Below are 18,131 nucleotides of genomic sequence, written 5' to 3' on the forward strand. Positions count from 1 at the left end.
CTACGCCGAACGCATCAGAAAGAGTCAATTCTGCGCAGACATATCTGGAAGAAAACACACAGAAGCACATGTAAACACAAAGCTGAACGTGACAGACAGTAAAACAGCATCTCTAATTAATGAACAGATAGTCAGCGTCAGACCTTCCACAAGCCCCTTCAGGCTTTCCACGAGGGTCTCCTCTGGTTACAGCAAGTAAAGGTCTAGAAAACCACCCAAACATTTGTGACGTTTAGTCCTAGAAAACTAAGGCCAAATATTAAGGTGAATCTCAGTTCAAAAGACATGCCCAGTCACATCTTCACAGATAATAACAAATCATTTTAACTATATATTTATTTGTCATCAGACTACCCAAAGTATAGTATGTACAGCTCCACGCAATAGTCCTCCATTTACTGCTAGTTTAATGACGACTTCACAGAGATTTTTGAATTCCTGATTGATCTAGTAATAAGTTATTATAATTATTATTTCGTGTTAAAGATCTTATCTTTTAGATGTTCTAAGATAGCTGTAATACAAATGATTTTTGTTTTATTGTAAAATAATTCACAAAACACCATCATGACCACGAACAACCAATGTTACAAATTCCCGCACATAATAAATAAAAATACAATAATTTAAAATTTAATTTCATGTTATTTTTATATTATTTTTTTGCTAGGTAGTAGATAAAAAAATAGAAAGGGAAATAAGTCATAGGGTCGAATATAGGGATTAATGCAGCACAAAAAAAATAATGTAAAATATAAAAATACAAATGGCAACCACAAGTGTATAAACAAATTTAACATGCTGACTTCATTTTTTTGATAAATACAATACCCATTTTCTTTCTTTTGATTAATAGGAGATTTGTGAACCCAGGCATTTTGTGACGACGTTTTGTAAGATTCCAGCCAACCAAAGTAGATAATATGTCCCTTTGTTTTCAGTCGTGCTATTTTCTAACCACATGCGGATTAAAGCAAACGCTGATACTAAGTTTCCTGTTGTTTCCTGGAATAAGTTTTATATTGACCATGTTCACTTGTGACATTGTTTCAGTTACACGAGGAGAACGCACCTGCTTCAGTATCTGCACCTGCTCTCTGCTTCCCCTGCAGACGCCACCTGCAAACAAACCAAAACAAAACAAACAAACAAACCAACACAAACTCATCGTCACTGGACACCAGAAACCAACCCAGCGCTGATCTGAGCTCTGTTTCAAACCTTCATGTGCACCCGACCTGAAGCCAGCATCCCACAAGGAGCCTTAAACAGTCCAGTTGATTTGATTTTCTTGTCTCTCCACAGGAATGACTCAGAAAAAAGAGGATTTGATGCTCACGTGATTTTCAATAGAGTTCAGTGGTTTAATTTAAAACGTGTCACTGACTGGGCTTATCATCATAGAAATACTCTTTTCACATTTCTGGGCTTTACTACTCAGAAACAGTCACACAGTTGGTTGTAAAACTGCTTGTCAGCGGTGAACGGAAACCTAATATAATTTTTTGCACTCCAATAGCAAAGTGTTTCTATGACTTTCCAAAAAGGAGGAAGTAGGTTAGTAATATGTTGATTTGCGTTCGAGTCAGAATAAAGAAAGATGTCAGATTCGCTGTTCTGTTAAGTAAAACACTGGTTTTTCCTGTAATTTCATAGCAAAAGGTAATACAAGACACAAAGTATTAGTGTTACAAATCTAAAATTACATTTGTAAACCCCTTTTCTGTGCTGAAAATCCGTACATAAATTTAGTTATAAGTCACTGTTGTTTTCAAAAAATTGCTTGTACAATCTGTTATATAGCGCTGCGTATTATTACCAAATGTCGCATTCAGGGGTTTTATCTCAACCTTGTTTTTCTTTCTGATTAACACAGGTTTGTGTTTCTTTGAATCTGCAGTTTTTTGCATGAACTTCAAAATTAATGCTCTAAATATATGTTTTTTTTTTTCAACTAAAAATCTGAAGGTGGCATGAGCCCAGATCAATGGACGGAACTACGATCAACAGCTCCTAAAAGAAACACAAAACCTTGCGCTGTGATTGAAAGAAAACAAGCTGATAGAAAAGATTTAACCCAAGGTGATATGGTCATCATACCAGCATCATGAGAGATTGTCCAAGCTATTATTTAGTAGTAAAAGTGTAAACCAAAAAAAATCCCCCAAAAGTACAAAATAACTTATCCATTTATTTTATTTATTATGGTAAGTGTGTTGTACTACTTCACTCCTGTGAGGTATAAGTCGGGTTTAGATCCAACGCGATACACAATTAATTCTCACTATTTCTGGGAACAAAAGAAATCTTCTTTGCTGGGGCAGAATGACCGTGAACACAAACGTGCATGATAGAAATGATAATATAATTGAACTCACGCTTGATTTACAATAGTAATAACTGTGCACACATGGCAGTAGTCTGTGAAAAGGTCACTACCTAAAACACGCATAGAAATAGATAACGCTAAAATTGGGTAAATTAATCCATTGTGAATTGTGAATTGCATTCTTTTCTCTATATTTGGCATATTATAATAAATTTATGACCTTTTGTTAGTAACAAGTTATTTCAATTTGTTCAAAGGATAGGATGCGATTTCGGCTTCAGAATTAGTCATTTTACCGCTTCTGCTTCCCTCTTGTGCCTTACTCTGTTTTCTGCATCATCTGGACGCTTCTTCGGGCATTGATTTTGACAAAAACAAAAGAGTTTCTCGAGATCCTCTTCTGGAAAGAGTTAATATACATTTTGGTATTGTAGAAAGGTGGGTTTGATGCATTTTTAATCCTTCACGTGGTAGAAAACGCTATACTCGCAACTGAGGACATATATTCACAGATCCTCAAAACCACGAGAGACAAAGAAACACAACCCTGAAGACATTAAATCGGCTTGGGTACCTCGTGTTTAGGACTAGTGAACGGCATTTAATGTGTCCGTAAAATGTACTATAACAGCAAAACAATGCACGAACTGTAAGAACAGAGTATACTCATAGGATTAAATAGTTTTCATATGAAGTTCATGACGATGTCGTCTATATTTATAAAAATCCTGTTTTTTTTTACAAGAGTGATATAAGAATATTGTATAGAACGTCCATTATACATGTTGACTTCGTTAGAGCGTTTAAACTGTGGCAATAACAAGGCTGTTCATAAAAATCTGTTGTTTCTATGCAACGAAAAGCAAAGCTAGAGATTATAGATGAGGTCAGACTTGCTGAAATCAAGCTGTGAGATAAAGCAGACAGTAAAATCTGTGTTTCAGACTTGTTCAGGATCTTCAGCCGGTGGAATCGCTCTTAGAACAGTCAAAGTTGTTCCGTGTCTGTTAACCTTCAGAATAATCTTACTAACAGCATGATATTATATAAACTGAAAGAAAAAAGTGAGTCTGCGTACCTGGTTTTAGTTGCATCGGGCGTCATCTAGAACCATCAATCAAACAAACACGTGATCCAATATACACATGTTTGCATGAATACAGGCGGTTATTATACTGGTTGTGGCACAAAAAGATTTTAGGCCTAAATTTCAGATTATGGTTGTTTGAATTTGCATATAAATCTCTCCACGCATCTGGAATAACATAAACTAAGTTTTAACATAAACTAATAAAAGTATTGATTGCAGATGCATATTCTGTCAGTCATAAGCAATAACACTGTTATTTGTAGTTAACTAAAACTAAAATTAAAACCATTTTTTAAAACATCTTATCTTTAAATAAAATAAATGTTTAACTGAATGAGAGTAAAATATATAAAACTTAAAGCTACAGGTTGGCAATATAGTTCTTATTTTCATTTAGTGATCATCTTTGATAGTACTATAACTAAAAATGAAATAAAAACTGAATAAAAACTATATAGACATATTTTAAAACAACAAAAATGTATAAAAAAATGCCAGAGAAAAATGACTAAAACTTAAACTAAAATTAACAATTGAAATCTTATTCAAAAATATTAAACAAAGTACCATATACTAGTATCTCAATAATAACTAAAATAACACAGATACATAAATGAAAAAACGCATCAGATTTCACTTCAGAAACCATGGCTATAGTTTATTATTAGACTATTTGCATCTATTTGATTTAATGTTAATATCACCCATATTATTCAAAATAAATGCATTTATTCAAATGGCTCTGAATCAGGCATAAATCTGTTAGTGGGAGAAACTTTACCAGTTATTCAGTTTTAAAGGTTTGAAACTGGTTAGACTATGACTGTAACCTGGGAACACGCCAAATATATCATTATATAGAGCTATGATATATGAAATTTTCTCAAACAAATGTGTGATAATAGGTGTAAAACAGTTGTTGTCGTCAGCATTATTACACAATTACATCAAAATCTGACCGGTTTCATTTATGTAGTCACATTAAGTATTATGTAAGGAAAGCTGTGTAATCCAAATAAGTTGAAATTTTACATATGCCAATTCCAATACAAAATCTTATAAATAGTTTTTATGCTTTTGGAGTTAGTTCGTTCATATAAATGACCATCTAGACTCTATTTCAATTGATGCAGGTGTAAGTTTGCTTTAATATAAAAGCAACTTCATTATTCAGCCATTTATTTGAAGAACTGAGCTCTTTACAGTCCAGCGAGCACACGAAAGCGCTGCAGTATGCTTTCTCATCCCATTTAAGCGTAGAAAGTGAAATAAGGAGGAGTTGGGAAGAGAATGATTACCTGAATAGCTTTTTTTGAGAAAGTCATTTGAAAAATGCCACAAGTGTGAAGATATCAGAGACGTCTCAGTATCTCTACCTGCTTCAGGAGCCCGCTGCTTCTTCTGCTTCTGCTTCAGCAGGTTTCTCTTCAGCTGAAGGAGCAAACGCATTGAAGCAGGAGTCAGCAGTCTGTGTGTGTGTGTGTGTCTGTGTGTGTGTGTGTGTGTGTGTGTGTGTGTGTGTGTGTGTGTGTGTGTGTGTGTGATAACAGCAGTCTGACTGTCTGTGTGACACGTGAACGTCCAGCAAGTGCTGTAGAGCAAAACACTGCATCTGCATTTTTTACTTTCATTACTTCAAGTTTCGATTAGAAATCGTCAGTTTTATTTTGTTTTTGTGTGCTATTGCGAATTTTTATTAGGTTTTTTGTATTTTACTACTTATTTTCATTTTTATATTAGTTTTTTATTAATTTCTTAGTAATGTTTTGTGCGTCAGCTTAAACTATTATCAGTTTGTTATCCAGGTTTTCTTTTATCTAATATTTATATTTTATTTCAGCCTTTATTTCATATTACTGCAGATGATTTTATTTCTAGAATATGTCTATATAATTTTAGTGTTATTAGTTCAGTTTTAGTTTTTTATTCCCCCCAGTTAGTAACTTAATTCTTAACCAACAACTTATTTCAACAAATTATTTTTTAATTGCCAAAGCATCATTTATGGTTTTTGGTTTGAAATAAAATAAAATAAAATAAAATAAAATAAAATACAAACCAAAATAAAATAAAATAAATAAATAAAATAAAATAAATAAAATAAAATAAAATAAATCAACAATACAATAAAATACTAAAATAAAATCAAATAAAACAATAAAATAAAAAAATAAATGATAAAATAACACTAAAATAAACTCCCCTAGTGAATCAAAATAAGCAAATACAATAACATACCCTAACCATCCCATTAAAATAAAATAACATAAAAGAAACAAATAAAATCCCAATACCCTAATATTTTTAAAATCTCATTTTAGTTTTCAGTTCAGTTTCAGTTTGTATTTTTACATGCTTCAGTTTTTAATATATTATTTAAATTTATTTCAGTGTTTAGTTGCCAAGGCACTTTCTAATTTCTAATTTTGTTTAGGTTTAAGTTTTTATAAATATTTATATTTTATTTTATTTGAGCCTTTTATAAAATACTGAATGATTTTTTAATATTTTTATGTTAAATGTTTAGCTTTTATTTTAATTTCCAGTTAGTAATTTAGTGTTCATCTTAACTCGTCGAGTTGCCAAGGCCAGCAATGTCTGATCTGTTGCGTCTGTTTTCTCAGGCAGAACGCAATAGCCGAGGAAAATATGTCATAGTCAAACCACATGATTATTACAGGCTCTCCCAGCCCACCATCCTGATGAATTTCTGATGACTTTTCCAGGCCTTCACGGTTTCATGGGATATTTGAACGATTTTAAAAAAATCATTTTATTAAAGATTGCGTTCAGAAAGAGCAGCTTTCCTTCTGGCTATGAAATATTTTGGAGGGCTGAGAAATACTGGCAGACCACATTAGCTTTTTAGAAAGACCCATGACTTTTTACATTCCACTTTTAAAAATGTCAGGTTTTTTAATGGCCTGTGTTTTTAATAATAGCCATAATATATGTTGTATATATGTGCCTATACAGTAATGCCTCGGCTTTTTGTGTGTTGGTTTGTGGTGTGTGACGGCTTTATTTTCAGAGGCTATAGTGTGTAATCAGATCACCTGCTGGTGTTTCTTCAGCATCTTCTGCCGCGGCGTCTGAGGAACCCACATCACTTCTTAAACATCAGCTAAAGCATGTTGTTTGTGAGGCAAGAAACTGAACACCACTCGTGTATAAAAATGAGCAGTGTAGCTCTGACTCAGGGTTCTGTGTCTTCAGGCTCTGTTAACACACAAAAACAACACATGTCATTCTTTTTATTACTATACGCAGTTGCTGAATGAATACACATCTATAGGAATGCACGAGTTCTCTATTAATGCAACTGACTAACAGAACAGTTTATTCTGATATATGTAAAATCGTATATTGAACACTGATGTCAAACTGCCATTATGCCAGTTGAAGGCCGTGCGTTACAGTGATTTTACCACACAGCAAGACAAGGGCTGTTTGGATTTGTGCCGAAGAATCATTATTATAGATAGCTTTTCCATCTAATATCTCTAAGATTTTATGTTTATTTCAGACTGTAATTTCAATATACTGGATTGTTTTAATCCATTAAATCATTTGTAATAGTGGTTACGTTAAGTGTTATTTTTTTTCTCACATTTGAATAAGTTTTTATTTTTGCATCGTTCGGTTTTAATTTTAATTTTAGTAGGCTGTTGTGTTTTGTTGTGTAATTTATTATTATAATTTCTATCTTTCTGTTTTTTTTTTCAGTTTTAGTTTTAGTTATTTTAGTACATCAACTTAATGGAAAATGATTTGTCTTGGCAAACTGAAATAAAATGTTTTTTTGATATATGATTTGATGTTATTTCAAGTAGGATATATATGTCAAAGACGATAAAGAATGTGCCGCATCTTAAAGAAATTTACAAAATTGATTTTAATGTCCATATAGAAAGCACATTAAATGTAGTAAGTGTCTAATTCAATACAATGTTTCAATAAGTCTAAACAATCACTTGGGGAGGAATAAAAATGTCAAAATTTGGTTGAAATAATGTTACATTGTCTATTCAGTGTAACACAATATTTATGTAAAAATTCAACAACAATGCTTTTTCTGACTTGTACTATTAAAAATATAGAAAAGAATAAGGGAGCTATACATTTTATGGTGTTTTAAATGATTAAAAAAATCTTACTGACAAATGAGCAAAACCTAGATAGTGAGAATTTTAAAAATGGAAAATTTACAACGCTTAGTATTGGGGTGAAAGTAATAATCCTTTAAGAGGTCATAATTGATTTTTTGTTGTAAATTGCCCTGACAAGACTGTTACACTGAATACATTTTACTGGGTGTCTTCTGCAATCACATGGGAAATATGTATGATGATGTAATTTTTTGCTCAGAAACCAAAGCAAATTGCAATTAAATCAAACCAGAAAACGTTTTAAGTTTTTTTTTGTTGTGGGGGGGGGGGGCAACAACAATTTAAAAGCGAGCAGTATTACAACCTTATTGTTTTTATAATTAAAAAACCCTTTTTTCTTTGCCCGTGTATTTGACCACCATATAATAATATATGTTTAATTGTAGATTTAGTTAACTATAATAACCCTGGCTTTAGTTTTAGTTTTTATTTATTATTATTATATAGTCAGTAACTTTAGTATGTCAAATTATTTAATTTAGTTGCCAAGGCAACCTTAAGTTTTTTCATCCAATATTTATATTTTATTTTATTTCATCTTATTTAGATTTGGTAATAGCTTTAAAATTTAGGTACACGTCTCTCTCCTCACTCGTGTGGTAAAACAGTGTAAAGTGCTTTATTAAATTTAATGTCTTTTTTGTCTCACCTGCATAAGTAGCAGCTGAGCTCATGCCACATCACCATCCTCCGCTGGGTCCTTCAGGTGTTTTCTTCAGGTGAATATTTCCAGGTGCTCCAGGTGCGGTGGGCTGTTTCTTCAGGTGCTGGTTCTTTCGGGTGCTGGTCTCGTCAGGTGCTGGTCTTTCCGGTGATATTTCTTTCAGGTGATGTTGTCTTCCGGTGTGTGTCTTGTTCTTCGGTGTCAGCGTCTGCAGCTGTAAAACAGAAACAAAAATCACACAATCATAAGCTGGTTCTTCAGCGTCTGCAGCTGTAACAGAGATCTCACAATCAGACAGGTGACACCATCCCACAGATTTGTTCCTGTCAGCATCAGGAGCATCAGCGGCTGTCAGATCCTATCTGTCTAACACGTGGCTTCTCGTCTGTGCCTGAAGCGTAACTCAAGCTCTCCTCAAGCGCACAGGTGACCATAAATCACACGCACAGTCTCCGTCGCCTCGCTGGAATCCAGCAGTAAATCTCCCGCGGCGCTGTTTTCAGCGTATATAAGATCTATATGTTACGTGTCGCGACAGTTCTGCATTTCTACTGTAACATCAGAAACATCCAGTGAGGGAGTCTATCAAGAACAGACCTGTTCCAGACCCTCATATCGGCTTTACAAGAGCTGTTCATTACTAGGACTGGATGACACTGCCTTAACATGACAATACGTACAAATACAGGTTTGTTTCCCATCATGCAATCTCAGATGACATCACAGCTAACAGGGAACATTTTTTAAACGTTATATCAATGTTAGGACAAAACATTCTCAAAGTACTGTTTTTTTGAGAAATTCTCATAAATATCCTTACAACATTAATAAAATCTAATAACACCATAAAATTTATTTGTAACCCATTAAAAACTAGGAAATGTTTTTGTAACCCTTTAAATAATGTTACAATCACGACAAGAAATCTGGACATTTTAACATTCTTAGAATAGTAAAAATAAACATTCAAATAACGTTAAACTTTTTTTTCTGGGGCGAAAACAAAATTAGGACAACGTTTAAGAAACGTTTTTGTAACCTTTAAATAACATTATAGTCAGCAAAAAAAACTGGATGTTTTACCGTTTATAAAGTAACAAAAATAAATGTTCAAATAATGTTAAATGTTAAGTAAAAAAAATTGAAAACAATGTTTACAAAACATTTTTGTAACCTTGTTGTAAACCGTTTAAATAATTTTGCAATCAAAAACACATGTTTTTGAAATTTTAAAAATAAATAAGATTTTTTTTTTATTAAATGAAAATAAAGCAAACAAATCAAATAAAAAATAAATTATACCGTAAAAATTAAATAACTTTCTAATCCCAACAAGAAAATTGGATTGAATGTTAATTCTTAGAATATAGAAATAAACATTCAACTAACGTTATACTTTCTGGTTAAAAATAGTAAAAAAAAAAAAACAGTATCTAACATTTAAGAAAACGTTTTTGTAACCTTTAAACAACGTTATAGTCACAACAAAAACTACATTTTAATGTTTAGAAAATAACAAAAAATAAAAAATCAAAAAAAAATAAAACTAAACAAATTAAAACAAAACAATTCGTTTAATAAACAAATAATTAATCTATAAATAATATAATAAAAAAAACTTATAAAAAAAAAAATCTAAAAAAATAACATTCATTTTTGTGAAATTAAAACAATCAGAAAACTTTAAAAAACATCATAATGCAAAATTCAAAAAACATTACAATCACAACAAGAAATCTGGACATTTTAACGTTCTTAGAATATTAAAAATAAACATTCAAATAACGTTATATTTTGGATAAGATAAAATTAGTAAAACGTCAAAGAAACGTTTTTGTAACTTTTAAATAATGTTATAATCATAACGAAAAGTGGGCATTTTAAAATTTTTAAATAACAAAAATAAATGTTTAAATAACATTAAGTTTTGAGTAAAAATAAAATCAGTACAGCATTTAGGAAACGTTTTTATAACCTTTAAATAATGTTCTAATCACCACAACAAGGAAATTAGACATTTCAATGTTTTAGAAGGTTTTTTTTTTTTTTTTTTTTTTTTTACTTTTAGTTTTTATTTTATTTCCAGTTACTAACTTTAGTTTTCAACTGAATTTTTTCTTTCTTTTTCTTTTTTCTTCAAATTATATTTTCATTTAGTTTAAGTTTTTCTTCTTTACGGAAGAGGATTAGGGCCAAGCAATAATAAAAAAAAAAACCATCTCGAGATTAAAGTCATTATATTTTGCGAGATTAAACTCGTTAAATTTCGAGAAAAAAAAAAGTCAAAATACAATCTTGAGTCTTGATAAATAAACTCATGAAATATCGAGAATAAAGTCGTTGTGTTTCGAGATTAAACTCGTTAAATTTCGAGAATAAAGTCGTCGAAATACAAACTTGAGAATAAACTCATTACATTAACACGCCATAATGGCAATGCCGTACGGTTTTAATGTATCATAAGCTGTCCAAGTGCCAGAGTGCCTTTGGGTGAAGCCAGCGAATCCGTGCATTTGTCCTCTGGTTTGTCATTTCATGTTGGACAAAAGCGAGTAAGCACATCGCGCGCAAATTGGATGAGTTTTTTCTTCTAAAAAGACCTAGCCGCTTGCAAATTCCACTTTAAAGTTCGGTGTGCTAATATTATTGTGTCATAAAGTTAGTAAAGCTGTGATAGTATTTAATTTGTTACTCTGAAAGATATAGGCTATGCAATGAACACTGATCGAATGCGTTATTCTTCTACATTTCATTTCGACTTTTTTCTCGAAACACAACGACTTATTCTCGAAATTTAACGAGTTAATCTTCGCATATAATGACTTTAATCTCGAGATGGTTTTATTTTTTTTATTATTGCTTGGCCCTAATCCTCTTCCGTATTATCTTTATTTCAGTTACTACAAATGATTTTTAATAGTGTTCGTTTTAGTTAACCCGGATAAAAACAGCACTTACTCATAGCAAAATCACTGTAAAAACTATAGAATAGTTTAAAACATTGGTCTTTTACTCATCTTCATGTCGTATACTATACTTTCATGATCCAAACAAATCCAAGTCTAACGAAGTTGCATGATGCTTCGTGTGGAGAACTGATTCAATTTAAGATGCTATTCACTGATAATCTTCCTCTCAAATCCCAAATGCAGGTTTGTTTCCACATGACACATGAAAATCAGCAGTGTTTGGCTTCGCATGATCTCAGATGGGCATGTAATGTATGCTTTTTTAGCTTTTTTAAAAGACAAAAGCTTCATGCATGCATCTCATTTTTTGTTTTTTTAGGGAAGAAATTCAGTCATACAGGTTTGGAAAGACATGAGGGCGAGAAAAAAAGTGATGGCAAAATCTGATATGTGAACTATTCCTTTAAACTTGGGGGAAATATATCTGATGTGAATACAGGTAAAATGCAGGTGTGTAATGGAGTCGTGTTGATCTGCGGTCTGTTACAGGTCTGACAGACTCATTACTCATCACTGCATTAGAAAGAAACAGCAATGGAAGGCAGACGGACACTTAACTGGTGTCTAAATCCTACAGAAAACTCTGAATCGGTGCCTTTAAAAGCCAGTTTTGACAAAAAGTTCACTTTCATGCTCTGAACAAAGATGAAGTTGAGAACATTGCATTCCCGAAGCACAGACTCACAAAACCTGTTCAATGCTTTACATTCGGAGAACGCCAAAAATCACTGCCAACGGTTAGAAATGGTGGGGAATTATAATGATACGGGCACATGTCTAAAAAAACTCATTCGGTCGTGCGATGCAATTGCTTTTGAGGCCATTTTACAGAACAAAGTTCTCTTCTGCTCACCAAGGCTGCATTTATTTGATCAAAAACACTGTAAAAACTGTGAAATATTATTCTACTGTAAAACAGCTGTTTTCTGTGTGAATCTCTGTTAAAGTGTAATCTATTTCTGTGATGTGCAGCTGTATTTTCAGCATCATTACTCCAGTCTTCAGTGTCACATGATCTTCAGAAATCATTCTAATATGATGATTTGCTGCTCAAGAAACATTTGATTATTATCAATGTTGAACACAGTTGTGCTGCACAGTATTTTTGTGGAAACTGATACATTTTATTTTTCAGGATTCAGAAATGAATAGAAAGTTCAGAAGAACAGCATTTATTTGAAATAGAAATCTTTTGTAACATTATAAATGTATTTACTTTTTTTTATCTTTCTTATTATAAAGTTATGAATGGTAGTGCATAAGTTTCCAAAAAAAATAAAATAATAATTAATTAAATAATAATAAATTCTTAAAAATCTTTCAATATTTTTTTATTTATTTTTTTTATTTACATTTTGACCTGTGTTGTATGTACTCCTTTCGGTCATTTTAATATTATTATTTCTAGTACTGTTTAATCTCATGTTGTGGGCTGTGAGATAAGAGGATATCTCTTTCTCAAGGATTGTGTTGTGAAGCAGTAATTTTCCATTGCTTTGGGATCAAAACACCTGTTGAATTTCTGCGGGTGAAGAAATACACAACTCACACAGATTCTTCAGTGAACTCGTGAACTTGTGCGTCTGCGTCTGACAGCTGATGAAGAGTCACTTAATGACTAGTTTGGACGCCACACAAAACACAGTTTGTAGGTTTTGGCGTTCAGAATAATTTCTGTGCTAAACAGATAAATGTATATCTTCTGACGTGATCTGGTCAACATCACCGGCGACGGCAGCAGGAACATGACACTTCCCTGTTTCATAGACATCTACTGAACAAACTCAAGAAGAGTTTCATGATCACAAACACTTGAAAATAAAGGTAAAATGCCATATAAGAACCATTTTTGCTCCTCCAAAGAACCTCTCAGTGAACAGTTCCTAAAACAACCGTTATTTCTTAATATAAAGAACTTTTTTTCTACTATAAAGTGCCTTTTATGCAGAGGAAAGAATGGAACCATTGATGCCAATAAACAAGCTTTATTTTTAAGACTTTATATTTCTGAGAGATTCTGAAGGTTCTCTTGCGCTCTAAAAAAAATGGGGACTTACTACCACAACTTCAATAAATGCATCGTTTTATAAAACTTATGCTTCAATTAAATGCATTTAAGTTCATTTTGATGAGTTCTATTAACATAATAATGTTGATTGTTACATCAACTTAATGTTGTGCAATTTAAAGTGTTATTTAAACTGAAATTTCTCGCATTCATTGATTTTTATTTTATTTTATTTATTTATTTTTTAGTAGTAGTAGTACAAAAAAAGTAGTTTTAGTAACTTAATGAACTTGTAACTTTGAAAACTGTGCAGTGGATTTTAAGTTCCCAGCATGCTTTGCATAGGGCTGGATGATGAGAGTAAATGTTGAAGTTAAGTGTTATCTGATGTGTGTTTAGTGACGGGAGAGAGCTGCTGTTATTTGACTTTGAATAATTTCGGTTCTGTGGTTATGATGGTGTTTGGCTGCATGGATGTTTAGATCACATTTATCATGTGAGCAATGAGTGCACTAATTCCAGTGATAAATAATATATCACTTTATTAAATTTACATCTGAAATAAGTTACAGTTAACAAGTGCTATGCTGTTCATTTGATCTAAATAATAGATCAGAGTAATCCCCTCCAAGGCCGTCGGTTAATTATGTTTTTCTACTTGAAAATTTGTGCAAATACTAAAAATGATGTTCCTCTAACTGCATTTCAATGAAACTTATTTTATTAGTTGTGGAAACTTTTTTTTTTTTTTTTTTTTTTTTTTTTAATTTAAAGATTACAAAAACGTTTTTTCTAAAAACATTCTACTAACTTTATTTTCACCCAAAAATGTAATTTGAATGTTTATATTTAATGTTATCAGAATGTTAAAATGTCCAGTTTTCTTTAGAAAGTTTCCTAAAACTTTTCCACCCAAGATAAAATGTTCCTTGAACCTTTATCATTAATATTCTAAGAACGTTTTCTCTCAACATTATGAGAACGTTCATCAAGTACAAATAACATCATAAGGACATTTTCATCAATTCTCATCATGTGAGAATGCATATCAAATATTGACAAAATTATAAGAACGTTCCATAAATATTACATTAAGAACGTTTTGTCCTCACATTAATATAACTTCGGTGAAAGTTGTGAGAATGTTCCTTGTCAGCTGGATTGTGTAGGTTTTCATTATTCTACTCATACAGAAAGAGATCTACAGTAAATCCTATAAACAACAGGTTGTTGAGGAACGAAACACAACAGTGATGTTCCTGTGAAATCAATCACACCCACAGATTACTGCCATGAAAATGATCTCTTGCTGCTAGTTACGTATGTACATCACTGCTTCTCAACTGCTTTTGCTTCAGGGCTCAGATTTTATGTTGGATATCGAGTAACGGCAATACCAAACCCATATTTACTTTCGTCCGGGTCGTATTTACTTCTGCTTAGTGTTTTGTTGATGGTTTTGGAGCATGAGGGCATCAACACTGTGTCAATTTGACTACATTTGTGTAAAACACTCTCACAGTTTCTGACGTCAGCGATGAAGGACGAGTGTTCTTCAGTTTACTTTTTATCCTAATTATGCATGGGTTTTGCTATTTGCATTTAGCGTCAAGATCCCCTGCTGTGAATTCAACTGCACGCGGACATATGAAGCTTATCATCACCTTCAGCAGGAACGGTTGAGTCCTCTGGAGCGAGCTCATCTGCCGGAGAATCTGCATATGAGATAAAAGGTGAGTTAGCAAGCCACGTTTATCATCTTTATCATCAGGACACAAAAAGGCGACACAGGTGGTGTACTGGACCACGTGAACAGGTGAGGTCACTGTTAAGAGGAACTGTAAAATAAGCCCGATGTGCGAGCCGTAAAAGCTTGCAATCGCTCAGTTTTATTGCTTTGGCACGTCACAGAGGAAGTTTGCCAGCAGAGAAGGGTGTGTTCAGAGTTTTTACAGCAAACGTACCGGCATTGTCTGCGCCTTCCACTCCATCGTCTGAAAAACACAAACAAAGACGGTTATAACGTGAGATTTAACCTACCGATGGTTCATCAAATCTCTGGTTTATTCAGAAAACCAGTCACACGTTCGGTTTGATTTCATGACTTTACTATTATAGATGCACAGTATATTTCTACTGTATGGGTTATATTTAAGTGTGCATGCTCATTTCCCCTATTTTTACCTTTACGTTATCTTTGATGTCATCTACAGTAAAGACAGGGTTATTATAGTTTACTAAAACTAAAACCATAAAAAACATTGCTATAAAATAGCAACTTAAATGCATTTTATTTCACCATGTGTCCAAGGAACCTTTTTTAATTTTTATTGTTTTTTTATTGTATTACATGTACTAAAATAACTAAAATGAAATCAAATTAAAACTGTGTAGACATATTTTAAAACAACTAAACTAATAGAAATGACTAAAACACACAACAAAATTACTACAAGTTTAACATTAAAGCAGAAAATGTAAAAAATAAAATAAAATTTTAAATAATGTCTATTTTTCACCTGAAAGTCACATGTTGCATTTAAAACTACTGATTTAAGTTGTTAGTGTTTTGTTTTTCATTTATATCAGAAATGGAACAATAAAACAGTTTAATATTTGCTATTTATTGGTTATAAAGCAATAACATGAAAGCAATAACATAAAAATAAGAATTTTGATTTCATTGCATCTCCATTTACTATTTTTCTAAAATGTGGAAAACCATCACAGATGCGTCCAAACTTCTGCGATATGTTTTGAAATTATCTTTGATTTTTCTTGAACAGATGTCTCTTCGGTTTTAATGCAAATGAAGTGGAACATGAACATTACTTTTTTCTTCATTATTAATCACCCCCCTCGGACAACAAATAATTGCTTCCTGCTTCAAGTCTTCCTATGCTTTTTGTGTTGTAAAATGACACAGATCCATTATATGTAACACCTTCCTTCAAGGTCGTCACGTTTCAGCAGCTTTCGAGTGAAATCCTACTTGTATTTGCACAAATGCTAACGATTTTTCTCCCTCAAGCTTTTAATTTCCACAGCCGGCCTTTTATTTGTCGTGGCTGGCGCAGTTAGTTGGCAGATTAAGAGACACAAAGGAGGTTTGCTCTAGAGCAGAGAGGAGGACAGCAACACACCTGTCCACACAAACACAGAACAAAGAGCGCCTCTCTGCACAATCCCAGCCAACACAATACAAAAAATCCCAAGCTGTGGCAATGCATGATCCTCGCTGCGTTTCTCATACCAGGACAGAGATACACAAACTCCCTCGGGTGTGTTCAGAAGCATCCCTTTCGTAACTCCACTATATTCTCCATATAGGGTGTGGTCTTCATCCGGGACTGGATTGAATTTCTGAGACTACACCTCAGTCTTTCTCAGTTTACAGATGTGAACTAAATGCATGTTTCCTCTCTACATCTGGATGAAATTTTACATATTAGCAATAAACAGGCCTGTGGCATCGAGGAGTCAGAATGGGATTTTTAATAGCAGACTTAAACCTTTAACATCCGTTCCTCCCGATCCTGAACATTTGGTTACATCCTGTAAACGTTTAAGAAGTGGGAAACTTTTGGATGAAGTCATTGAGACTCTGAGCAGCCGAAGCTGTTAGTCAAGAACACAATGTACAAAGAGGGAAATGCAGTGAGCTGTGCTGCTGGCAGAGCTGGGTAAGGTTTTACAGCTTCCACAGGGCACTTCTGAGGGTCTTATTTTAGTGACCAACACCACAAAACTCAGAATGCTTGAATTTCCAATCATGCAAGTATAATAATAGTGCTTTTGTTCAAAACATGTGATCTTAGAGCTGATATACAGACTCACCCTACCAAAAAAAAAAAAAAAAGGATGCATGCTTCCCATTTCATCCAGAATTCTCTGTTAATTTATATAAAATTGCATTTGTAACACTTAACAAGTGTGGAAGCAGAAAACAAAGAAACTTTGATTGTTAGTATATTTTAAACTAGTTTAATAAACTCTTACCTTGCATCTTCACTCCAGTCACGATTAAACTTCCAAGGACGAAAATCCACAAGTATGACATCATTGTGGCTTGAATGAAACTGAGCTCAATCGTGTGTTAAAGGCAGCTTGCTTGATCGCTTTTAGCGCATGTAGAGTTCAGGTGTAAGTGTGAATCGTGTTCGTGCGCAACTTTCCCGCAACCTTTTGTTGCACAAACTTTACTGGGTGTGCAGCTCTGAATCCACCGCCCACCCACATGTGGGATTGACTTGTGTAGGATCCAATTGCAGGTCTGTCTCGCTTGTTTCTCACTGAAGTCTCGTGCACACGGAGGATGCACGAGGCGTCCCTCCCCCGCCCGACGCTTCTGGGTTGAACAAAAGCGCGCACCGTGCACATGGGTTTCCACGCTATTTATCTCAGTGCATGACGTTACTGTTATTGATCCATTCTTGTTTTCCTTTAGAAATCGCGTTTAAATTCATAGCAAGGTTTCTTGACCTCCTAGAACGATTTTGCAGTAAACACCCACCCAGTCCCCCGAATGCGTCTCGAGAGGTTTCCTAAACGTTGAACTTCCCCAGAGCGACGGAACGCAATGAACGGAGTTGGTTTAAAACCTAGCAAGCTGGCTTCTTTTTAGACAGCGGTTTGGGGCTTCAGCATTGGTTTTCAGTTTGCTAGAAACCCACCTATGCCAGAAGTGCTCGGGCTTTGAGAGCAGAGCAGCTCCATTCATCCGTTTCGGACCGCTGGGGAAGTTCCCTCTGTAACGTTCAGGAAACCTTTCACTACTGAACTTCAGCAGCACGCACTGAGCTCGAGCTCAGGAGCTGAATGTCATATCTGTCTTCAGGCAGGTTTCGTCGCTCAGAACGCAAACTGTGCTAATTCTTTGTTTGCACGGGTAACTTATCAGAA

The 18,131-nt window shown here is 33.6% G+C and overlaps 1 long non-coding RNA gene across 1 annotated transcript; it reads right to left on the bottom strand.

Annotated features, from left to right (window-relative positions):
• Positions 1 to 8,494: 8,494 nt before the first annotated feature.
• Positions 8,495 to 18,049, bottom strand: LOC109053885. Its single transcript, XR_006160880.1, has 4 exons — positions 17,229 to 18,049; positions 15,194 to 15,223; positions 14,894 to 14,944; positions 8,495 to 8,522 (listed from the first exon to the last, which is right to left on the bottom strand). It is a non-coding gene; the product is annotated as an uncharacterized LOC109053885 (long non-coding RNA).
• Positions 18,050 to 18,131: the final 82 nt, after the last annotated feature.

This window comes from Cyprinus carpio, chromosome A9 (genome assembly GCF_018340385.1).
Source record: "Cyprinus carpio isolate SPL01 chromosome A9, ASM1834038v1, whole genome shotgun sequence".
NCBI lineage: Eukaryota > Metazoa > Chordata > Actinopteri > Cypriniformes > Cyprinidae > Cyprinus > Cyprinus carpio.